The sequence below is a fragment of the Hibiscus syriacus genome, unplaced genomic scaffold (genome assembly GCF_006381635.1).
Source record: "Hibiscus syriacus cultivar Baekdansim isolate YM2019G1 unplaced genomic scaffold, ASM638163v2 tig00111427_pilon, whole genome shotgun sequence".
Lineage (NCBI taxonomy): Eukaryota > Viridiplantae > Streptophyta > Magnoliopsida > Malvales > Malvaceae > Hibiscus > Hibiscus syriacus.
Window position 1 is genome coordinate 269,859 of NW_024063088.1, and position 27,104 is coordinate 296,962.

The 27,104-nt window shown below is 34.4% G+C and overlaps 1 pseudogene; it reads left to right on the plus strand.

The window, feature by feature from the left end:
• Positions 1-22,573: 22,573 nt before the first annotated feature.
• Positions 22,574-23,191, plus strand: LOC120163046 (annotated as a pseudogene).
• The last annotated feature ends 3,913 nt before the right edge of the window (positions 23,192-27,104 follow it).

Genomic DNA, 27,104 nt, shown 5'->3' on the forward strand with positions numbered 1-27,104 from the left:
ATCAGTAGCAATAATTCCACAAAATTGAAGAAATAATGAGCAAATATTAACGATTCTAAACACTCATTAGCAAAAAAATATATGCTCTGCATTCAAAATTGATGGCTCTTCAATCCGAAAAAATGTGAAGACTTTCAAAATCAACTTCAAGCTATTATGCAGATGATACGACAAAATCAACCCCAGAGTCCACCATCTTAGGTGCTATTATTGTTTGTTCTAGTTAACAATGTTGAACTACATTATATTTTACGTTAATGTAAACTTTGATTTATTATTATGGATTTCAAACTTCTTGTTATGGATTTCAAGTTTGTTGTTATAGATGTTAAGTTTATTGGATAGTGCTACAGGTTAAATTTAGCAAATAAAAGAGTATAAAACAACATTTGAAAACTTTGTTTTAATTCGCAACGTTTGTATAAAAAAACACCACTAAATACATATTTAATACCGACGTTTTTGAAAAACATCACTAAAGTTCTAGATATTTTACGGTGTTTATATAGAAGACGCCACTATATATGTAGTCAATAGCGGTGTTTTACATTCACAAATGCCACTATATGACAGAACATTTAGCAGCATTTTTGGGAACAAATGTCACTATATGTCAGAACATTTAGCGGCATTTTTGGGACAAAATGCCACAAAATAAAAGATAAATAGTGGCGTTTGTAAAAAAAACTGCTAAATATTATTACATTTAGCGGTGTTTGTGAACGACAAAAGTCGCTGCCTTTTGCAACGTTTGTTTCAGCGGTGCTTTTGTGGCGTTTTTTAGCCACAAAGGTTTTTAGTGGCGCTTAAAAACGCCGCTATATGACTAGAAAAATGCCGCTAAAAACCTATTTTGCTGTAGTGTTACTTGTTGTGAATTACCTCCTGACAATTGTTGAACAAGAAAGGTGAAATTATAAATCTAATTTTGAAGGGCTGAAATACTTACCTCATTCACTCATCTAGAGATAGTATTATTATGTGAACTAAATTGTTGAGAATTGGCTGACATTGCATGGATTAAATCCTTAACTTCTCTTGAAGTTTTGATAACAGTTTCTTATCCACTTGCAATATTCATCATCTTTCTTTTTATCGATCACAAACCTTTATAAAATATTGGATGAGTAGTTGATCGGATATCCCATGTTGGTGACAATAAAAATATAGTTGATTAAATCTTTCCAATAAGTATGAAGTATTTCAGTGTCTCTTTGTTGAATCCCACAAATCTCTCTTATGTTGTTGGTGGATCTTGAAGCAAGAAAGTACTTTTCAAGAAAGAGTCTTGACATATTTGTCTAAGTGTTTATAGATCCTAATTGTATGTAGAACAACCAATCTTTTTCATGATCGGTAATAGAGAATTGGAGGGCATGTAACTTGACTCGATTTATGGTGACACCTTGTGTTTTCATGCTCGAACAAACCATATAATTCTTTCGAGTATTTGTGTGAATTTTTGTTCTTAAGTCCTTAGAAATTTGGAAATAAATGAATTCTAAACTTGAGCTTGAATGACATTTCTAGATCTTGGTGATTGATGCATAATGGCTTATTTGTGATTTCGGGAGTAGATAATTGGTGTAGGGTTTGCTCAACAATCTCTTCTTTGGTTGAAGATTGCTTTCATTCTCTCGCTCCTTTTCTAATTCGACGTGCAATCCTCTCAATTTTAAGATTGTATTCGAGATTTCTTGCACACAAAGAACGAATAAAAAATAACAAGAAAATCAATTAAAAATTAACCTAATTGACACCACTCCCCAGAAACACCACCAAAATTTGACAGGTTGTTAAAGCTTCATGTAAACACCCGTTTTGTCCAGATTTTTATTATTATTGTTGTTGTTGTTGTTGTTGTAGGCCCAAATAGTACAATCCAAATCTGGCCCAATCGACCCAAATTTTAAACCCAAAATCGGGCCCAAACAAGCTCAAACAAAAAAAACCCTAAACCCAAACCTAAACCTAACCCTAAGTGGTAATCCTCTTTACCAATCGCTGTCGCCACTGTCAAGGAGCCACTCCCGTCGCGCCGCTGTTAAAACCACTTCCATCGCCTCTGATGACTCCTAAACCACCCCTGTCAGCAAATCCAACCAAATCCCAACAAAATCAATAAATAATAATAACATTAAAAAAAGAAAAAGAGAGAGCAAGAAAAAAGTCGATCCCAAAAAATCTGGGATCTCCACCAACCGAACAATACCCGATTTTCTCGCTGCCAACCTTCACCAAACACGCCACCATCAATATATGCAACATAAAGGGGGAATAAGAGAATGGAAGGAGGAGGCAATAAAACAAAGAAAAAGAAAAAAATAAAAAGAGATTAAAAAAATAAAGAATAGAAAAGCTTATCGTCGACGGTGGCATCTCCGGTGATCGGACGAAAGTTCCGGATGGAGAGAAGACACACACAGGTGAAGAGACCAACATGTCATGGATAGGGGTGTAAACGAGCCGAGTCGAGCTCGAGTATTACTGAGCTCGACTCGACTTGAAAACTCTGAAATGGAGCTCGACTCGAAAACTCGCGAGCTTAAAATTTTCAAGCTCGACTCGAACTCGAAATCGAAATCTTGAACTGAAGCTCGTGAGCAGCTCAAAAAGGCTCGAAATGAAAAAAAAATTCTTAAACTTAACTCGATTAAAGCCTAAAACTCAAACTCGAACATGAACCTTAAATACATGAAATCTTACTTTATTTTTTTAAAAAAAATCAATACATAAATATTAATATTATTATTAATTTATTTTTTTAAAATAAAATCTTAATATATTATATTTTCGAGCTACTCACGAGCTTTTCGAGTCGAATATCGAGTAGCTCGTTTCAGCTCATTAAGAACTCGAGTCGAGCTCGAGCTCGAGTCGAGTCCATTCGATCTGAGTATTTATCGAGACTTGATCGAGTCGATCTCGAATAGCTCGCGATCTGTCTCGTCTCATTTATAGCCCTAGTCATGGAACAAAGACGATCCGACGATCCAACGACGAAATCAGAGATAAAGAATCTGAAGAGTCTCGACCCCGATTTGTCACCATCGGGTCATCTTTTGAAAAAAATCCTACTCAGATTCGTGCTCAGGGCGTTGAGACGAAACCACCCATGAAGTTTGGGTTCAAAAAGCCGCGAAAGGACGGCAGCGCACGGTGACCAGAGGTGGCCGTCACGACGGCCGATGAGAATCGTCACTGGATTCTGTAGAGAGAATGGAGAGCTTCTCTCTCTAAAAAAAAGAAATAAACAAAATAAAAATAAAAGAAAAAACTAAGGAAAGAGGGTTATATAGATAATCCAAAACGACGTAGTTTTGATAAAAGTTTTCTGAATTCGTGCATGGGTTAATCACGTAGAAAGGGTCTCTACCTTTGTAAGCTTTCCGTTTCAATCACTATTTGAAAGTCTCTTTTCTTTTAAATTGGCCTTTAAATTTTGCGAGTGTTTCATTTTAATCCTTAGACTTAGTTTTTTTGTTTACGTGTAATTATACATTTGCCATGTTATTTCCAGAACTTTTATTTTAGTCTCATGCATACTTATGGTTTTATTGTAATTTTGGTGTCTAGAATATATAATATTTGTGCTTTATGTCCCATGTTTGTTTAACTTGTTGTTATGTCCTTAGATTTACAGTTCCTTTTAATTTGGTCATATGTTTTTTAATCCACTTATTTTCCATTATTTCCATTTTAGGCCTACCATGGTTACTATATTTATGCTTTGGGTCCTTATAGCTTTGTTTCATATTCATTTTGATAATCATGTATGTTAGTTATTTCATGAGATAGAAAAAGGGTAAATACACCTATAATATCATATACTTTAATAGTTGCTTCGATTTAGTCCCTGCACTATATATAAAGTGGTATTTTAAATATTTACAGATATGTAGCATATTTATACATGTATTTTTGAGAAAATTTACATATGTATAATATATTTTTTAAATTTACATAAATTACGTTGTTTTAAATTATTATTTTATTTACATAATATACTAAGTAATGTATAAGTTAATTTTTATTACATATTTTATGTATTGGTTTATTCTTAAGTATTATATATTATTATATTTATGTGACGCATACATACAAAGTTTAGGTTTTAATTTGAATTAAATTGTATGAAACCATCATAAGCAGGACTTGATTCGAATCGAAATAATTTGACTAAGGGTAATATTGGTTCATTTTAAGATTGTTGTGAAGTGACTGTCTTAACGTATTAGAAAGTTGCTATCAAAAATTTTAAAATGAAAGTTATCTCATCAAGTGAAACCCTAAAAATTGGCTACACATAAAATTTGGGAACGAGAGAAAAAGAAATATTCTTCTATTTAAATTTATCGAGAGAATATCGTTAGAACTTATAAAATGTCTTATCTCGACGTCTTTAAATAATTGAATATACTTCTTCTCTTTAAAAATATTGATAATTTTAAATTTATTTTATTTTATTGTTATTTAAGCATTTGAATGTGGAGTTATTAATGAACTTTAGGAATGGAATTATGATATTTATTTATTTTGATTGGAGTAGGGATTGACTGCTTTAAGGCATGAGAGGTTGATTCTTCTCGATAGGAAATAATTAAATATTATTGTGTTTCGTCCTAAAATTCAAAGAATATTATTTAAAGGGATCTTAAATTCAAATTAAATTCAAATTCGTAAGTTTCATTGCAAATACAACTAATTAATCGGCTAGGTACCGATTTAGGGCGTTGTGGAGATGTTAATCCTTCTCCACACGTAAACAACTCCTGAACCCAAATTTTTGATAACGCATACCGTAAATTTGTTGTTTTAATTAAAATTAATATTTTTTATTAAAACGACATATACGTTTTTGGGTGTTCAATCAAACCCTAATCAAATATTGGTAGCGACTCCTCAAATTATGTTTTATTATTAAAAGGTCACTAAATTATTCGAGATGAGATATTTTAAAAATTAATTTTTTAAGAATAATTGTTTCGACACTTCAAAAGTAATTCCTACTTAAAACAAACTTTTTAGTAGTGGTAAACATGGTCAAATGCACATAGAGTGATGTTAAATTAATTTTATAAAAAATAAATAACATAGAGTGATGTTAAATTAATTTTATAAAAAATAAATAAGATGAAATTTTGTTTAAAGCAAACTAAATTAAAAGACTTAATTAAAAGAAAGCAATTAAAAATAAAGTGGAATTCAATTATGAGATGATATCTAGTCAAGGTAAATCACAGAATTTAGTTCATAATTAGATCACAGATTTTAACTTACGATTATCTAAACTCTTTTTGAATATGTTGATTATATTTACTCATGACGTCCTAATAACTTGATTTCTTCTTAGTTTATCGTTAACAATCTTAAAGAGATGCTCATAGATTTAATCTATTAAAAAAATTATAATTAAAGAGACTCAATCCTTAGTTAACCAACTCACACCAACGTAGATGATTCAAACTAGATCATATATCTTCATAACCCGTTCCTAGGTTATGCTACTACTTGCATTAAAACTTGTCCAGAATTACATATGAGAATATTTCAATTGACAATATAAAGATTTAATAAAATGTAGAGTGGCAAATTCATACAATTCAAAAAAATCAATAATTAAAAAATAAAATAGAATACACAAAAATACTCAAACTCAGGACCTTTAGGAATAACAACATTTCTTTTTACAACTGAGACCACATAATGGGTTATGTTATGCCCTAATTTTTTTTTTAAAGAAATCACTAATTTTATTCAAAATAGAAAATATTCTAAATTACAATAAAGATTTACAATTATAATCGTAAATTAAGCTCGTAATTAGGACAATTTCTTATAATCATTGAAACAAAACTAGAAACTTAAGATCACATAAGGACCATACACGGAAAGACTAAAATCTAACCAAGAAAACTCGAACAAAGATAGATACAAACATATATGATCGCATCGGTAAACGAACCACAAAAAGGATCAATGTATTGAAAGACCACCGACAAAATAGCAAATCAGACTCGAGCGACGCGAAAAGCTATTCACAAACGCATAATGGGTATCCAAATCCTATCCGACGGTCCAAAACAGAGAAGACAAAAAATATAACAAATAAGCGTCATTTTGATTTATTGTGGCGAAGTCTAATCAACTCTTATAAAAAAATAAGTGAAAACAACAACCAAATAGCAGGAAAAATGTGTCTTAAAGACAAATAAAAACGTATCATACAAATAAACTTATTAAAAATAGAAAAACAAAAGACAGTAAAAAGATAATAAAAAATACCGCGGTCGACAACTAATATTAAAATTGATGTTGCCACCTATCAACAAAAAATAAAAATAAGTACCAAATCCTCGTGTTATAGTTTAATTTTAAAATCCTCTCGAAGTTCCAAAATGTATATTTAATAGTAAGGGACTGCAGCTTGGCTGCTCGCCCGTTTCTTGCGATACACAGCTAATTATAAGACAATTATCAGAATAATAAATAAATAAATAAGCAAAATATTCGGGAGATTGTGTGCAGTGCGTAAGTATGCTCTGTTGCCAACCTGGCCACCTGGGCAAATAAATAAATAAGCAAAATATGCGGGGAGATTATGTTGCTAACCTCGGCAAATTTAGGTAAAATATTATGAAAAAGAAATTAGTGATTTATTCTAAATTGAAATATATTTAATGAATTATGTTAAATACAAGAAAAACCCCTTTTTTAGAGTAATAGAAAAGGAAATTGAACAAAGTTATTGTCAGATACAAATAACTTATTAGATATTGTAAAAATTAACATAACATAATTTGTTTAATATTTTTTTATTTGAAAATAAATCATTAATTTTTTCATAATATTTCTCCCGCCAACTCAACATTACATCTTTCAATTAATTATAATTTATGGTAAACTAAAGGATGGATTACTTTCGTTTAAGTTTTGTACTTTTTCTTTTTGCTGAATTTTAAATAAGAATTGGTCATCTTCATTTTTTATTTAATTAAGATGTGGTCACAAAGAATTAACTGTTGTTAGATCTTTAACGGATTACTGACGTAACATATTGAATTTATAAAATTAAAAAGGGTAAAATACACAAATAGTCATTAATGTTTGAGTAAGTTTTTGTTTTCCCCACTAAAGTTTCAAAAGTAACAAATTGGTCACTAAATCATCACATAGGTCCTTGAACAATGTTTTAATATCTACTTTACTCTAAAAAATTTATAATTTTCCAATTTTTTCCCATTTTTTATATATATACTTTAAATTTTAAAAATAAAACTTAGAAATTAACTTTTTTTAGAAATTGAATATTTTGAATGATAAACAAAAAATTACAAAGGTTTTGGAATAAATTAGATATAAAATCATTTTTCAATGACATATGATGTTTTAGTGACTAATTTGTTACTTTTGAAACTTTAGTGAGGAAAATGAAAATTTACTCAAACATTAGTGACCATTTGTATAGTTTACTCATTTTAATTTATAAATTCATTGTATCACATTAGCAATCTGTTAAAAGTCTAACATCAATTAACCCTCAGTGGCCCATCGTAATTAAATAAAAACGAAAGTGACCAGATATTATATTTTGAATTTACCGAGAAAATATATACAAAACTTAAACAAATGTGATCAATCTTGTAGTTTACCCTATGATGTAACATCATAATTTCATGTCATAATACAATCAAACTCCATATTTTCTTATTATCTCAATTTTTTACTTTAATCTTGTCGACACCGTTTTTTGCCCTACCGAGGAAAGACTGATACCAACTATGGGGGTTTCTCTTTGAAAAGGGTTTCGAAATGTGAGGAGTCGCCACCAATCATTTAAGGTGCGATTGGAACACCATAAAAATCGGGTGATTTTAATAAAACATTTTATTTTTATAAAAATATCAAGTTTTAAGATCTGTGAAAAACCAGAAATCAGGTTCGGGAGTCAGTTACGCGTGGGGAAGTATTAGCACCCCCACAAGCGCCCAACAATTGGTACCTAGTTGATTACCCTATATTTAAAATCAGAAAGTATGAGTTCGATCTTTATTTAATTTAAAAGTCATTACAAATGCAGAGTTGAAAATGATATTCGTTTATTGAGACCGGTAGCATTCCCTCCCAAGTGTAAATGTGGGAGATCAACTATTGTGCCTAATAATCGAATATTGCCTCGTTTTTAGAAAATCATGATGTAGTATTTGAAAAGGATGTCGACTTATTTTGGGAATTACCAGTAGTCACCCCCGGAGCATGATTGTGGGAGATATACTATTAATTCCTTAATAAGTGAACAGTGTCTTAGAGTTAAAAATAAAATGCAATCAGACAAAATTTTATTCATCCTAATTAAACTAAAAGTAAATTAAGGCTTTTTTCTAACTTAAGGTGTCAAATTATGAAAATTAAGGAACCTAGGGGCTCAAACCTAAAAACGTAGTCTCTAATATTAACCCTATTTGATTTTAATTCAATTATTGAATTGAATAATTGAGATGGTTCTTCGAGCATTTAAGTGAAGGCCAACTCGAATTATCCCCTAAATTAAAAGGACTAGCGTGAAATCTAACCTAAAGTTGAGGCCCTATTTAATAACCTATTTAATTTTAATCAATTATGCAATTCGAGGAATTAAATTGGAACCTCAAGCAAAAGTGAGGACCAAATTAAGAATTTCCTTAAATTAAGGACAAAACTATGAGAATATAAAGTTAAACAAAATATCAAATTAAAATAAATGCGTGAATAAAACTATTTCTAAAATGGATATATTTATAAATATTAATACATAATATATACATATATATAATGGATTAGAACAAAATAAAATAAAATTTACAGCTCTAAACATAAATTATATACAAAATCACATTTGATGATTTTAATGGACCAAAATAACCATAACAGAAATTTAAAGGACTAAAATAGAAAAAAATAGAAACTTAAGGGACTAAAGAGTAATTACAAATAAACCATAGCCAAAATCACAAATATTAAACAGTACATGTACTAAAAATAAAAATAACCCATAAATAATACCAAGGACTGAAATGAAATGAAACTAAACATGCATGTTAATTCAGGATTTAACCCAAAATACAAAATAGTGAATAAAATAGAATATTTACAAATATGATGGCCAAATTCGAATGTTAGCAAAAATACTTAACATACAAAATCAATGACTAAAATGAAACATTTGCAAATATTAAAACCAGAATCAAATATAAACAAAAATGGTATAATACAAATGATAGTGACTAAAATATAAAAGTGAAAAGATAGAGGTTCAAAGCGAAACAATGTAAATTTTATTCCATGGCCCAAATCGTGAGATTACAAGGGATCAAGGACCTACATGGCTATTATACCATAGCTCTAAAACATGGAAAAGGTTCCTCCCCAAAACGACAGTGTTTCAGTTGAGGGATAAAAGCCCAAAAACGGCTTGCATTCTCATATTCCCTCATTTTCCTCTCTTTCCAAAAAACCAAAGAGAGAGAGAGTTATAAAACTCTCTCAACTCCCCTCATCGGGGAAAGAAAGGTGGCAATTGCAGAAGGCGATCCCGGCGGCGCACGATGGTCGGAGGGAGTAAAGAACTCCCAGAACACTCCCCTCAACCCCCTAAGCTCGAAAACCACCCCCACTCAGCCTAAATCCTCCCCTAAAGCCCTAGATCTGGGTTTGATACCTTTGAAAGTTTTGACGAACGGCGACCGTCAGGCTTCTCGATCTCCAAACCGATGTATGATTCTCTCATCTTCTCTTTTTTTGTTGTTCTTTCCTTTTTGGGTTCAAATAAACTCATATCGTTTTTCTTTTGTCTTATCTTTTTTTCTTTTTCGATTTTCTCTCTTTTTTTTCTCTTTTAACCCCGTAATCCTCCCCTTGTAAATGTTGCTTCGCCTCCTTTATTGATGCATGTGATGGCTTGTTTATTATTATTTTCAACTTGTTGATGGACTGTTCTGACTTTCAGTCACTGTGGGGGTCATTGTTTATAGGCGGCCGGCGTCAGAGGTGGTGACAATGGAGAATAGGCGGCGACAACAACATCATACCCCTAGGGTTAGGTTTTAGAAACCCTAAGGGGTCGGATCAGATCCTGAGTCGGGTCTTGATCCAGGTCGATAGCTTACTGGATTCAGTTGGGCTTCAGCTGGGTCAGGTGTTCGGGTTTTCGGGTCTTGTATTGTTGGGCTAGTGTATTTGTTGTATCGGGCTTTGGGTGAGCTGTTTGGCTTGTAATTTGTGGTCTTCGGGATTGGGCCTGCACATTGTAAACAAAATAATTAATAATAATAATAATAATAATAATATATTTATATATTTTTTCCGAGACCTGGACAAAAAACGGATGTTTACAAATCTCTACTTATTAATTTGATTATAATAGTTTCATAATTTTATTGAAATAAACTAATTGTGATACGTATCATGAAGAAATTTTTTTTTTTTAATTAGGAGAAAATAACCTCAGTGACCAAAAATCCCATATAATATACGATTTTAACCAACTTTTTCCGGATTTGCCAAAATGACCAACAAAATCACAATGCGATCGCTAATTCGCAACGCGATCTCCATTATCACAAATCAGTTTCCAGATTCGCAACGCGATTATGACTATCGTAATGCGATTTTCCAATTTCGCGTTGCGATTTTCCCAATTCGCAATGCGAATAAGTAAATCGCAACGCGATAATACAAAATCGCAACGCGATACTGACTTTCGCAACGCGATACTTAATTTCGCAACGCAATACTGACTTTCGCAACGAGATAATACATAATCGCAATGCGATTTTCAAAGTGCCATTAGTATCGCAAAGCGTATTTTATTTTCAAATTCCAAAAACGAATATTAATATATTGGAACACTGAACCGTCCACAGTATATCCTGTAATCGCAACTCATAACCTAAAACCTAAAATCACAACTCAGTCCCATCTTCATCTCTCACTCTCTCACCCATCTCCGACGAAATCCGTCCCCATCTCCGGTGAAATCCGTCTATCTCCATCTCTCAGAGCCACCCTCACAATCAGAAATGGAAAATCAACCAAATCAATCACCGAGGGTTAGTTTTTTTAATTATTTTCTTTTTGAAAATTTTACATTATTATTAGGTGTTTCATATTGAAATTGATGATAAGTTTACTGGTAATTTCAATAATAGATTAACCATTTCACTTAGATTGCTTATTAAATCAACCGAGAATCGCAACGCGAAATGAAAATCGCAACGACAAAATCGTAACGCGATTTTATTCTCTCGTTGCGATAGTCAAATTCGCGTTACGATTGTCATTTTCGTGTTGCGATTTTCATTTTCAGAAACTATTCTTCTTCTGCAAATTGAAACTTGAATGAATTGCATTACTTCAACCAAAAAACAAAGACAAATAAGAAATTCACAGTGTTGCAAATTTAAGTTTGAAGAATAAACTACTACTCTTTATGTTTATTATTGTTTTTGGTATATCTTCACAGTGTAGTTTTTGGTATATCTAACTTAGTATGTTTATTGTTTTTGTAGAACTTTTATTTGGCTCAATTGACCTTAAGAAATAAAGTCAGCCTGGCCAAAACAATTACGTCGAAGCTTTCACCTGCACAAAGAAAAATGTTGAGGATACTTGCTTCGGGCCATGGCTGAAAGTACAACATCCCGGTGGAGATGCGATGTTGACACACCTGTTTCTTCAAACCATGACTAGGGTTCTACCAGATACTATACAACGTCGTGATGAAGAGATATGGTTTGATTTTCCACCAGCGTATACGTGTTTTGGGCGGGAGGAGTTTTGCTTAATCACCGGTCTACGCTTCGGACACGATGATGTAGGTCGGTACACTAGACACATTACCCGCCCATCATGGTTATCCCGGGTTTTTCCTGAGCTGGAGAGGCCGAATCTACACGTGGAAGACATGACGATATTATTGAATAAGAAAGATGGTTTTACTCAGATGGATGACGTCGATGTTGTCCGAGTATGCCTTCTAATACTTTTGCATGCCGGCTTTTTAGGCAGAGAGGCCAGACAACCTATTTCGAATGATCTAATCAAATTGGTAGAAGACCTAAATACGTGGAACCTGTTTCCGTGGGGCTCGTATTTATGGAAAGCTACATGGAATAAGTTATCGTCTACCTTGGATGATCGAAAAAGTTTGCATGGCGATGGTTCCAAATACACTTTGACAGGCTTTATTTGGGCCTTTAAGGTAAGAGTTTTTATATAATGTTTCCAAAATTATAAGTAATTATTTAACAATTACTAATGTTTGTTATTATATTGTTTGTAGATTTGGATATTTGAGGCCTTTCCCGCCATGAAGACATATGCAATAAAAACTTCAAATGATATTCCCAGGGCTATTTCCTGGAAGAGGAAACAGACCTTGCAATGGGAAGATTTACTACGGTATACGACAATAAATAATGTAAGTTAACATAAATACTACCATATGTTTATAAACAAGTTATTACTAGTACACGTTTAACTTTGTTTGAGCTTTTATATTGTTAGGAGGCCAACACTCCATTACAGAGGCTGACACCCACGAAAGCTGAGCTTGCCACTGATTGGTGGCAAGCTAGTAAGCATTTTTTTGATGGCACGAATGATGAGCAGCCTCCACTTCGGGAGCCATCACCTCACCCAGAGCTATCACCTCACCCAGAGCCATTACCTGATCGACCCGACTATACACCTCCATAACGACAGCCATCACCTATTCTATCACATCATCGAGCCTCTTCTCCACCATCACCGCAAGATAGGCGACCGGAAAAGATGCCACGACGTTTATCTCCCTGTTCTCCACCTCCACGGGATGAGTTAGTAGAGTTACGTGATGAGGTCAATGCCTTGCGTGAGGAAGTTAGTACTTTACGCAAAGACAATGGTGCATGGCGTGTTGAGGTGTCTACTTTACGCGGTGAGGTAGTCGCTCTACGTGAGATGGTAGCATCGTTGCAGAATAAGGTTCATACTCTACGCAACGAGGTAAGTTTAAGATTTTTCATATTTAACTTGATGATAAATTTACTCGTAATTTTACTTAGATTAACCATTTCACTTAGATTGCTTAATAAATTCATTCGGTTGCTGCCAATACTGCTAAACTGTTTTTGTTAGTATTTGTTTTTGGTTTTGTTTTTGTCTTTTGGTTGAAGTAATGCAATCCATTCAAGTTTCAATTTGCAGAAGAATAATAGTTTACTTTCGCAACACGAAAATGACTATCGCAACGCGGAAATGGCTATCGCAATGCGAAATGAAAATCGCGACAACAAAATCGCAATGCGAAATGAAAATCGCAACGTGAAATAAAAATCGCATCAGACGGCGTGCACGTGCTATTACGTCTTCGTTCACCCCAATGGTGCGAAGACTCTGCAAGAAGAAGCCCGACTCACCTGTAATCCCTCAAGAGTCCCCTCCAATCGTTCAAGAGGCCCCTATCATCCCTCAAGAGTCCCCCCCCCACCGTTCAAGAGGCCACTGTCATCGTTGAAGAGGTCCCTCCCACCATTCCAGAGCCCGATTCACATGGGGTAATATATCGAATTATTGAGAAACCCCCACCGTTGCCGGACATGATGGATGAGAGTTGGCTCTCGTATTAGTTACCGGCTAGTACCCTTCCGGTATCTGAAGTGGAGAGGAGACAACTACCGGAAACAATTCTGGATAATACCCTTTGGGCTAAGACCGCAGTTGATTTTTATCTACATGAGCGGAGCCAATGGTGTTACACTGACATAAGCAAACTCAACGATGAGATGTATTTGTTGCTTAATCGGTCTTGGTGGGGTGTGTTATTAGGGGTTGAAGACAGTGGCTATTTCGATGGGGAGGTAAGTCTTATATTTGTCTTATATATGATTTTGATTAATTTTTTTAAAAATTAATGTAATTCACTAATATATGTCTTTTTTTTGTAAAATAGCATATCGATGCGTGGGTGTCACGTCTTCTAATAATAAGGAAGCTTAGGAAAAATAAAAAAAAATCGCGATATACAATAATGCCGGCGGCTTTTCACGCAATTCACTTGAAGAATCAACGAGATGAATCATTTTCGTTGGGCAATGGACAAGCTAAACTTTATCCTGCATGGTGGGAGGTCGATAAGGTTAGTGTTTATTTTTAAAATTTTTTAAAGGTGTTCATAAATAAGTGCGCAAATAAATGAATTATTACTTATGATTGCAGGTGTTTATCCCTGTTTTGGAACGTCGTCATTGGCTTCTTGTCCAACTTCAGCTCCCATCCCTGAAGATAATAGTATATGACAGCAAGATAAATTACATATCACTGACTGATTTGAGAGATATTATCAAGGGATGGAGCTCTCATTTGGCTAAATTCTTGGATTGGATTAATTATTGGACTCATTCTAGACACAAGAAGCCAAAGAAGTTCAATGTCACAGTTGTCAGAGACGAGACCGTGCCACAACAATCGCCGGGAGCCAGAGGGGATTGTGGTCCTCTCGTATGCATGTGCTTGGCGCGTTTGACGACGGGAAGCACAGAGTTTCTACCTCCCACCGATAGAGATAGAGCTGCAGTAGGCTTGTGGTTTCGGCATTATATGCTAGAGCGATATATTCGAGACGCTGCCTACCTGCATCCGCATTATGAAAGTATCCATTGTTAATTGGTAAGTCAAATGCAAGTTTTGTTAACATATATACTCCTTTTGGTTTGAAAATATTTGGTTAAGTACCTAGAATTCAATAATTTGTTGTTTGTAGGTTTTAGATGTGTATGAAGTCTTGTTTGAGCAAATGTTTGGTTTCTGCAGGTTAATCCTTAAGTGAGCTGCGTGAAATGGATGTACGGGTGCAAAAGTTGATTCATTGATTCAATAATTGATGAATAAATAAGAATTATTATTATTTTTTGATTGTTTAATTGATTTGTAAAAAATGATTTGTAAATGTTGATTTGTTTAATTGATGTGTACATAATTCTTATTTGTGCTTGTTTAATTGATTGAAATGTAATAGTTGATTTGTTGATTTTCAATCTGCATTATGTTGAAGGCAAAACAGACTATCACAACGCGAAACTGACTATCGCAACGAGAAAATCGCAATGCGAAATGAAAATTGCAACGAGAAAATCGCAATGCGATTTTCATTTCGCATTGCGATTTTCGCGTTGTGATAGCCATTTTCGCGTTGCGATAGTCAAATGAATGTATAATAAGTGATAACAATTGAACAGATCATAGCAATGTTCAAACTCAAGTTACTAATACATGCCTAACTGAAAATGTTAAAAGTGCACACATAAAATACACATAATACAACGTTTGCATTTAAAAATCACCTAAGTTAACAGTCCCAAAAGGTGAAGCCGGTTGTGATTGGGATTTTGAAGATGATTGCTATATCATATTCTCAAGCTTGGAGAGCCAAATGTTATGCCTTGGAATTGTTGAGGGGGTCGCCAGAAGCATCGTTTGCCCAACTGTCGGCTTATTGTCACAATTTAAAGCTGAAAAATCCTGGGTCGGTAACTCATATCAAAACAGATAGAGATGGACGCTTTGAGTTGCTGTTTATCGCCATTGGTGCTGCGGTTAGTAAATCAATATAATTCTATTGACTCATTTTTGTTAGTTACATGCATTTCACATTTAAATGATTATATTTCTTGTGTATATTATTTTGTAGATTCGTTCATTTATTACTTGCATGCGCCCAGTTATTATAGTTGACGGAGCACATTTGAAAGGTCGATACCTTGGAGTAAACTTATTAGCAGTAGCCATGGATGCTAACAATGGGATATTGCCAATAGCTTACGGGGTTGGCAAATCTGAAACCTCTGATTCATGGACATGGTTTATGGGGCATCTTAGGGATTGTATAGGTCCTATTAGCAATCTGACAATCATATCCGATAGGGCAAACTCAATTGACAACGCTGTTAGAAGGTGTTTCCCAGATGCTTTTCATGGACTTTGTGGTGTTCATTTGTATAGAAATCTAAATTCAAGGTATGCTGGTATAAAAAAGCACAAATGGACATACTGGAAGGCTGTAAAAGCTTATCGGGAAGTGGATTTCAATAAGCATATAAACTGTTTAAGACGTGTTTTGCCTAAGTGTGCTCAAACACTAGAAGATGTCGGGTTTGAAAGATGGTCAAGAGTACATCAACTTGGAGCAAGATATGGTTTCATGACGTCTAATAGTGCAGAATCAATCAACGCTCTAAGTCGTCATTCCCGGAAATTACCCATTACTATGTTAATGAAGTTTTTTCGAGCCTCTATTCAACAGTGGTACTACAAGAAAAGAAACCATGCAGGTATTATTTCTTTGAATTCGTAACTTATCATATATTTTACTAAGTATTATTTATTTAAATTTACAGGAACATTGGAACATCGTGTTACACCATGGACGGAAAAAAAGATAACGAAACGTGTTGTGAAGTCAACGTCATGGAGAGTTGAACCATGTTCAAACACTTTGTTTGAAGTACTGGATAATAACTTAAATGGGCTTGTCGATCTAAATGCAAGGACGTGTAGTTGTATGAAATGGCAAATATCTAGTTATCCGTGTGGCCATGTTATAAAAATTGCTCTTCATCTAAACCAAGATGATTCAAGCACATACGCTATGGATTGCTACACTACAGAAGTATATCGACAGACTTATGCCGAGATTGTATACCCTATTCCACATCCTTCTGAGTGGGACATACCAGATGACTTACAAATAGTTTTGCCACCAGCCATGGACAGAAGGCTACCTGGCCGACCAAAAAGTCACGATCGTATACCGTCTAAGGGTGAAGAGAAGAAGAGATCGACATGTAGTCGGTGCAAGGAAAGTGGTCATACAAGGTTGACATGTGGATCACCAGTGCCATCACAATCATCTTTTCCTCTACCAAAATATGGATCCTCATCAAAATCCAAAGCTCATATGGTGTCAAGAAAAAGGCAATCAAAATCGCAATCATCTTTAAAATCCCAATCACAACTGGCTTCACCTTTTGGGACTGTTAACTTAGGTGATTTTTAAATGCAAACGTTGTATTATGTAGATTTTATGTGTGAACTTTTAACATTTTTAGTTAGGCATGTATTAGTAACTTGAGTTTGAAAATTGCTATGATCTGTTCAGTTGTTATCACTTATTAGGCAATCATTTGACTATCGCAACACGGAAATGACGTTCGCAATCATCTTAATGTCTATCGCAACGCGGAAATTACTATCGCAATGCGAAATGAAAATCGCAATGAGATAATCGCAATGCGAAATGAAAATCGCAACGAGAGAATCACAATGCGAAATGAAAATCGCAACGAGGGAATCGCAAAGCGAAATGAAAATCGCAACGCGAATTTAGTTTCGCGTTGCGATTTTGTCGTTGTGATTTTCATTTCGCATTGCGATTCTCTCGTTGCTATTTTCATTTCGCATTGTGATTATCTCGTTGCGATTTTCATTTCGCATTGCGATAGTAATTTTTGCCTTCAACATAATGCAGATTGAAATCAACAAAATCAACCATTACATTTCAATCAATTAAACAAGCACAAATAAGAATTATGTTAACATCAATTAAACAAATCAACTTTTACAAATCACCTTTTACAAATCAATTAAACAATCAAAAAATAAGCAATAATTCTTATTTCCTCATCTACTATTGAATCAACTTTTGCAACCATACATCATTTTCACGCAGCTCGCTTCTGAGATTAACCTGCATAAACCAAACATTTGCTCAAACAACACTTTGTACACATCTAAAACCTACAAACAGCAAATTATTGAATTCTAGGTACTTAACCAAACATTTTCAAACCACAAGCCTATAAACATACCAATTGTTTATGGACATTTTTATAACGCGGATACAGGTAGGCAGCGTCTCGTTTATATCGATCTAGCCATATAATGCCGAAACCACAAGCCTACTGCAGCTCTATCTCTATCGGTGGGAGGCAGATACTTTATACTTCCTGTGATCAAACGCTCCAACGCCAAGCATACGAGAGGACCGCAATCCCCTCTGGGTCCTTTTGTTTGTTGTGGTGCGGTCTCGTCTCTGCTAACTGTAATATTGAGCTTCTTTGGCTTCTTGTTTCCAGAACGAGTCCAATAATTTATCGCATCCAAGAATTTAGCCAAATGAGAGCTCCATCCCTTAATAATATCTCTTAAATCAGCCAATGATATGTAATTTATCATGCTGTCATATACTATTTCCTTAAGGGATGGGATCTGAAGCTCGACGAGAAGCCAATGTTTACGTTCCAAAACAGGGATAAACACCTGCAATCATAAGTAATAATTCATTCATTTGCGCACTTATTTATGAATACCTTTAAACTCAATCTAAAATAAACACTAACCTTATCGACCTCCCACCATGCAGGATAAAGTTTAGCTTGTCCATTGCCCAACGCAAATGATTCATCTCGTTGATTCTTCAAGTGAACGGTGTTAAAAGACGTCGGCATAATTGTATATCGTGTATTTCTTTTATTTTCCTTAAGTTTCCTAATTATTAGAAGACGTGACACCCACGCATCGATATGCTGTTTTACAAAAAAAGACATATATTAGTAACTTACATAAATTAAAAAAAAATAATCAAATTAAAATATAAGAAAAATATAAGACTTACCCATCCATCGAAATAGCCATTGTCTTCGACCCCTAATAATACGCCCCACCAAGACCGATCAAGCAACAAATAGATATCATCGTTGAGCTTGCATATGTAAGTGAAACACCCCTGGCTCCGCTCATGTAGATAAAAATCAACTGCGGTCTTAGCCCAAAGGGTGTTATCCAGAATTGTGCCCGGTAGTTGTTTCCTCTCCACTTCAGATACCGGTATGGTACTGGCCGGTAACTCATACGAGAGCCAACTTGAATCCATCATGTCCGGCATGTTAGAGGGTTTCTCAAGAATCCTACATATGACGCCATGTGAATCGGGCTCTTGAATGGTTCAACGATGACAGTGGCCTCTTGAACGGTGGGAGGGGACTCTCGAGGAATGATAGGGGCCTCTTCAACGATAGGAGTGGACTCTTGAGGGATGACAGGCGAGTCGGGCTTCTTCTTGCGGTGTCTTCGCACTATTGGGGTGTACGGAGACTTAATAGCACGTGCACGCCGTCTGATGCGTGAACTCTGTCGTGCAAGAAAAACCCGACGTAAAGCATCCACCTTATCGGTCCGCTAAATAATTAAATACAAATATCAGTAAATAAACAGACATGATATTTAAACAGTGAAAACAAAGACAAATATATTTGAAACTTTCAACCAAAAGACAAAACAAAGACAAATACTAACTTCACAGTGTTAAAGAATACACAGTTTAGCAGAATTGGCAACAACCGAATAAATTTACTTCAACCAAAAGACAAAACAAAAAGACAAATACTAACTTCACAGTGTTAATAAACAGTTTAGCAGTATTGGCAGCAACCGAATAAATTTACTAAGCAATCTAAGTGAAATGGTTAATTTAAGTGAAATTACGAGTAAATTTATCATCAAGTTAAATATGGAAAATCTTAAACTTACCTCATTGCATAGAGTATGAACCTCATTCTACAACGATACTACCATCTCACGTAAAGCGGCAACCTCACCACGTAAAGTAGACACCTCCACACGCCATGCACCATCGTTATCGCGTAGAGTACCGATCTCCTCACGCAAGGCATTGACCTCATCACGTAACTCCCTTGACTCATCCCATGGAGGTGGAGGTGGAGAACATGGAGATAGAAGTCGTGGCATCTTTATCGGTCGCCTATCATGAGGTGATGGTGGAGAAGAGGCTCGATGATGTGACGGGATAGGTGATGGCTCTCATTGTAGAGGTGTATAGTCGGGTCGATCAGGTGATGGCTCTGGGTGAGGTGATGGCTCTCGAAGTGGAGGAAGTGGAGGCTGCTCATCATTCGTGCCATCAAGAAAACGCTGACTAGCTTGCCACCAATCAGTGGCAAGCTCAACCTCCGTGGGTGTCAGTCTCATTAATGGAATGTTGGCCTCCTAAAAATATAAAAACTCAAACAAAGTTAAACGTCTACTATTAATAACTTGTTTATATATGATAGTATTTGTGTTAACTTACATTATTTATTGTCGCATATGGTATTAAGTCTTCCCAATCCAACAGACGTTTCCTCTTCCAGGAAATAGCCCTAGGAATATCATTTGAGGTTTTTAATGCATATGTCCGCATGCTGGGGAAAGCCTCGAATATCCAAATCTACAAACAATATAATAACAAACATTAGTAATTGTTAAATAATTAATTATAATTTTGAAAACATTATATAGAAATTCTTAACTTAAAGGCCCAAACAAAGCCTGACAAAGTGTATTTCGACCCATCGCCCCGCAAAATTTTACGGTCATCAAAGGCAGACGATAACTTAGTCCAGGTAGCTTTCCATATATACGAACCCCACGGAAACAGATTCCATGCATTTAGGTCCTCTACCAATAATATTAGCTCCTGAGGAATAGGTTGTCTGGCCTCTCTGCCTAAAAAGCTGGCATACAAAAGTAGTAGAAGGCATACTCGGACAACATCGACGTCATTCATCCGAGTAAAACCATCTTTCTTATTAAACAATTTCTTCATGTCGTCGACGTGTAAGTTCGGCTTCTCTATTGACTCATCAGGAAAAACCCTGGATAACCATGATGGGCGGGTGATATGACGAGTGTACCAGCCTACATCATCGTGTCCGAATCGTAGACCAGTGATTAAGCAGAACTCCTTCCGCCCAAAACAAGTATACACCGGTGGAAAATGAAACCATATCTCTTCCTCACCACATTGTATACTGTCGGGTAGATCGCTAGTCATGGTCTGAAGCCACAAATGGGTCAAATTAGCATCTCCACCCGGATGCTGTACTCTCAGCCATGGCCCGAAGTAGGTTTCCTCAAACAATTTTCTTTGTGCAGGTGAAAGCTTCGAAGCAATTGTAGTGGCTAGGCTAACTTTATTCCTTAATGTCAATGAAGCCGAAAAAAATTTCTACAAAAATAATAAACATACCAAGTTAGATATACCAAAAACTACATTGTGAAGATATACCAAAAACAATAAACATAAATAGTAGTTTATTCTTGAAACTAAAATTTACAACACTATTTTGTCTTTCGGTTGAAATGAAAATCGCAACGAGATAATGAAAATCGCAAAGCGGAAATGACTATCGCAACGAGAGAATCGCAACGCGAAATAACTATCGCAACGAGAGAATCGCAATGCGAAATGACTATCGCAACGAGAGAATCGCAACGCGAAATGAAAATCGCAACGAGAGAATTGCAACGCGAAATGAAAATCGCAATGCGATTTTGGTTTCGCGTTGCGATTTTCATTTCGCGTTGCGATGGTTATTTCCGCGTTGCGATTTTCATTCTCGAAACTATTCTTCTTCTGCATTACTTCAACCAAAATACAAAACAAAGACAAATACTAACTTCACAGGCTAAACAGTTTAGCAGTATTGGCAGCAATCGAATGAATTTAATAAGAAATCTAAGTGAAATGGTTAATCTATTATTGAAATAACCAGTAAACTTATCATCAATTTCAATATGAAAAACCTAAAATAATGCAAAAATTTCAAAATAAAAATAATTAAAAAAACTAACCCTCGGAGGTTGATTTTCCATTTCTGAATGATTGTGAGGGATTTCTGACCGTGAATGGTTGTGAGGGATTTCGCCGGCGATGGGGACGGAAATCTTCGGAGATGGGGACGGATTTCGCCGTAGAGAGTGAGAGATGGAGATGGGACTGAGTGTTGTGATTTTAGGTTTGAGGTTATGAGTTGCGATTACTGTGGACGGTTCAATTTCCGATATATTAAGAAAAAATTCGTGTTTGGAATTTGAAAAAAAAATACGCGTTAATACGAATGGCGCTATGTAAATCGCATTGCGATATACGTATTCGCATTGCGATTTTCCTAATTCGCATTGCGATTTACTTAATCGCGTTGCGATTTACTTAATCGTGTTGCGATTTACGTATTCGTATTGCGAATTATGAAAATCGCAACGCGAATACGTAAATCGCAATGCGAATTAGGAAAATTGCATTGCGATAGTCAGTATCGCATTGCGATTTTCCAAATTCGCATTGCGATTTACTTATTCGCATTGCGAATTGGGAAAATCGCAACGCGAAATTGGAAAATCGCATTGCGATAGTCATAATCGCGTTGCGAATATGGAAACTGATTTGCGATAATGGAGATCGCGTTGCGAATTAGCGATCGCATTGCGATTTTGTTGGTCATTTTGGCAAATCCGGAAAAAATTGGTTAAAATCGTATATTATATGGGATTTTTGGTCACTGAGGTTATTTTCTCTTTAATTAGTGGTGCAAATAAAATTTAAAAGTAGAACATTAATCACGGCCACCCCACTTGGCCGTATAATTTTGCCTATAAATTTTGATCCATAATTCCGTACAGAACCACCAAAACACAAAATCCGAAGCTAAAGGTTCCAAAAATGTCAACTTCCTCTTCTCATACGTTCCAATTAACCTTCGTATTTTGTTTTTCCATTCTTCTTCTTCTCATGTGCTCCTCCACACAAACAATCTCAGCCGCTACCACTGACAAAGGTTGCATCAAAACATAAAAAAAGTTCATCAAATCCGCCTGCAATTCCACCACATACCCCAAGATTTGCTACAAAGCTCTCTCCCCAAGTGCATCCGCCATTAAAACCGATCCCTACATGCTTTGCAACGCTTCCTTGTCCGTCACTCTAAACGCCACATACAAGGCGTCTTTTTCCATCGATTCGTTATCGAAGATGAGGGGATTGAGTCCGTCGGAGAAGCAAATCATCGGCGATTGTGCCGAAACAACTGGTGATGCCCTCGACGAGCTGCAGGAATCGTTGAAGGCACTGGCTAACATGCAAGGCTCGAATCATTCGGCTAATGAAATGAGTGATTTAAAAACTTGGGTCAGCGCTGCCTTGACGAATGAGTACACATGCACCGATGAATTTGATGGTCAGAAAGTAAGAGAAGCTGTTAAGAACACAATTAATAAGAGAGTGCTGTATCTTGCCAAATTGACGAGCAATTATTTGGCACTTTTCAATCTCTTGTACTGATTATATTTGATCACTTCTTTTATTATTTGTTTAATAAAAGAGTTAATTGCATCATATGTCCTCAAACTATAATCTTTATTTTAAATTAGTCCTTAAACTTTTGAATATTTTAATTTTATTCCTAAACTATGACACTCTTTCTAAATTAGTCCTCAAACTTTTGAATATTTCAATTCCATCCCTAAATTCATCTAAATATATAATCAGTTTCAACCATAATTTAACCTAAATTTTATTTTTTTTCAAACATATAATAATATAACATGGCCTAACAGGTTTATTAACAAGAGATGTGATTAGTATGGGCGTATAGTTTGGGGTGAAATTGGAATGTTAAAAAAGTTTGGGGATCAATTTAGAATGAAGGTAATAGTTTGAGGATGGAATTAAAATTTTCAAAAGTTTTAAAGACTAATTTAGAATGATAGTCATAGTTTAGGATTGAAATTAAAATATTTAAAAGTTTAAGGATCAATTTAATATAAAGGTCATACTTTGAAGACATTTGATGCAATTAACTCTTAATAAAATGTATGTAAGTTCATTTTATGAAAGGCACTCTGATCCTTTCGACACGCATATAATCGATGTAATAAAAATTGTTGCAATAGGCATGTGCTCTTCTAGTTAGCTGTGTTCTACTTCATGTCCATTATAAATATCACATTCTCATCTTCATCTTTGCCTCACATTTAATATATATTTATATAGTGAACTAAACTATTAGTTTAATTGCAGAAGATTTATGTTTATCAAATTTTAGTTCACATCTATTTCTAGATTCAAACTAAAGAAAAAACATAAATTATTCTTTAATGAACACATTTAATATATAAATTATTCACATTTAACATAAATCTTTGTGGATGCCTAATTTCTTTTCTAGGTGTATTCTTAGCTGTAGAGCACAGTAAAGATACAATTTTATCATTGGTTTTATTAATCCATATGGTAGATTGAACACTCTTTTACTTCTAAAATCCATTATTCACATAAAATTAAACGTTTTTATTCTTCTCAAATATGTTACGTCCGCGCAATTAAATTCTTTAATGCTTTCCAAAATCTTGATACATGTGGGTGCCTTGCTCAATAAGAAGTATTCTTTTTATTTAGTACATACGTTTTAATCAACAACATAATCATCTGATCCAAAGAGAGAAATAATTACATCGTCTAGAACTGTTAAACCATGTATAACATATAATTTGATAGTTTTTAGGTTTAAATGCACCATTACCTCCTATACTATATCGTTTGTATTGAGTTGCCCCTTAAAGTATTTTTCGGGACATTTTGTCCCCTAAAATTTAAATCGTTACCTCATTTGCCCCAAACTGTTAATTCCGTTAAAAATACTTTTGCAAGTTACATATTTAGTCACTTAATTATTTATGTGGTTTTGTTTGAGTTACCCAACTATGTTTTTTCTTCAAAATCATCACTAAATTTGTTCTTGTTACGTTTTGGTCACCCAATTTGATTCAATTTATTTTTTAAAATTTTTAATGTATAAGAATTCATTTATATTATATATTTTTACTCGATGCATAAATTTAATTTACAATAATAAGTAATATTATAAGATAAATAATAAACAACATATTAAATTGTATGTAATTAAATTTCTAATAAAAATAAATATTAATTATTTAATTAAAATATCATAAACGAGAATTGCACAACGTACGACGAAAAACTGATCATCCTAATCCCATGCACCCCAAGCTATTTGCTTGCCGATCTCACATACATCATCAACAACACTATAAAAAAGTTACGAGAATAAAATATAATTTTTTTTAAAGTGATGAGATTTGATTTTGAAATTAAAAATGTATTAATCAAATATAATTTTTTTTTTAAATTGACATATTTTTTTTAGTTTTTTTTATGAAACCAAGAGAAATCAAACTCATCTTTTCGAAGGTCCTATTAGGAAAACCTATAAAATCCCTAATCCTTAATTTTTCCTCTTATTTCTTTCTCCTCATTCTTTCCTCAGATTTCACCGACCTTTACTGTCGTTTGCATTGTTCACTTCGCCATTGATCGCCGTCTCGAAGTTTTTTTTTAAAAAAAATCTTCTCTGGAGGTGTTTTTATTTTTACTGGTTTAGTTGTTTTTTTTTAAATATTTCCCCTTTTTATTTTAATTGTTTGAAAACTTATATCTTGCTATGGAAAATCACTTGCAAAGGCCTCGATTCCATTTTTTTAGGGGTGAATTTCTTTGGAATTTGGATGCAATTTTAATAGCTATTTTATGCTTAAATTTTGGTTTGGTTTCAACTTTTGTTGTTGTTGTCAGTTTTATTATTAATTAGTTACGTTATATATTATTTACATTACATATAGCTTAATATATTATTTATAATTCATTGTATAATATTATTTATTATTACAAATTAAATTTATATGTGGAGTAAAAAAATATAATATAAATAAATTCTTATACATTAAAAATTTAGAAAATAAATTGAATCGAATTGGGTGACCAAAACGTAACAAAAACTTAAGTGTAGTGCTGATTTTGAAGAAAAATAGTTGGGTAACTCAAACAGAACCACATAAATAGTTCAATGACTAAATATGTAATTTACCCACGTATTTTTTAACTGACTTAACGGTTTGGAGCAAATGAGGTAACAATTTAAACTATAGGAGGCAAAACGTTCCGAAAAATACTTTAAGGGACAACTCAGTACAAATGGTATAATTTAGGGGGAAATGGTTCCTTTAAGCCTAGTTTTTATTTGCCCTTTAATCACAAAGAGAGAGTCATTTTCAAATTTTCATTGTTTCACCTTCATTAAAGTGTTTATACCTTTTTGGATTAAGAATATATAACGAAATCATATTTCTTTTAAATTTTGGAGCATTTCTTACATTATTAAGTGTTCAAACAATCTCATCAATCATCTTAATCTTGATTGTGTCAATATTTATGACCTTACAATAGGCATTATTTCCCCCCAAAAAAATACTTGTAGACACATGTGTCATAAATAATCTTGATTGGTACTCATATGAAAATTACTTTCAAAGTCAAGAATTCACACCTTACACAATAAAGTCTTAAGTAGAATCAACTAGGCATGACAAACGAGTAGAATTTCATGGATTTAGCACCGTCCCTTGTTCCATTTGGGGCGAGGATGGGTATAAGTTTAATGGGTAGTGGGCGGGTGTGGATGTAAAAAGTCATACCTCTTGTGGGTAGTGGGTAGGCGATGGGTTTAGGACCTTACCCACCCCGCATCTCCCTGTCCCACATCCGCTCGTCCACTAACTACCCACCATATAAATTTTGGACCATTGTGAATTTAGTATAATTTCAGAGACAATTCTGTAAATCTTAAGGTTTTATAGGATATGACTTGTAATTTAACCAAATATTAGGGTATAAACATTTTTAGAATTAAAGATTGTGTTTCTCCTATCTCAAATTGTCAATCTTTAGAATCAATTTCTCTTTTTCTGACCAGTGTCCACATTTTTTTTGTAGCTCCCTTCGCTATCGCCAGTGTATTTTTCTTTTCGTCATAAATTTCTCTGGTAAGTGTTTCTTAATGGATGTGTTTGTTTTATATTTTGTTGCCCATATAATCTGTCAGGTTACTTCCAGGCGAGTACGAGATAGGTGGTGGGTATCCAGTTGGGTAGTGAGTGTGGGGGTGGATTTGATAATGTAGCCGCGTGAGCGGGTGTGGATTTAAAAAATTTACCCGTCGTGGGTAGTGACTAGGTTGTGGATAAAAAATATTAAATGGGTATGGAGATGGGGGAAGGAGTATCTGCACCTGCCCCGCCAGTTTGTCATCCCTAGAAGCAACTAGAATTTTATTGTCTTTAATCTTTTGCTACATCAACTTCCTAGATTTCTCTAATTGTTTTCTCTGGTGATTCGTACT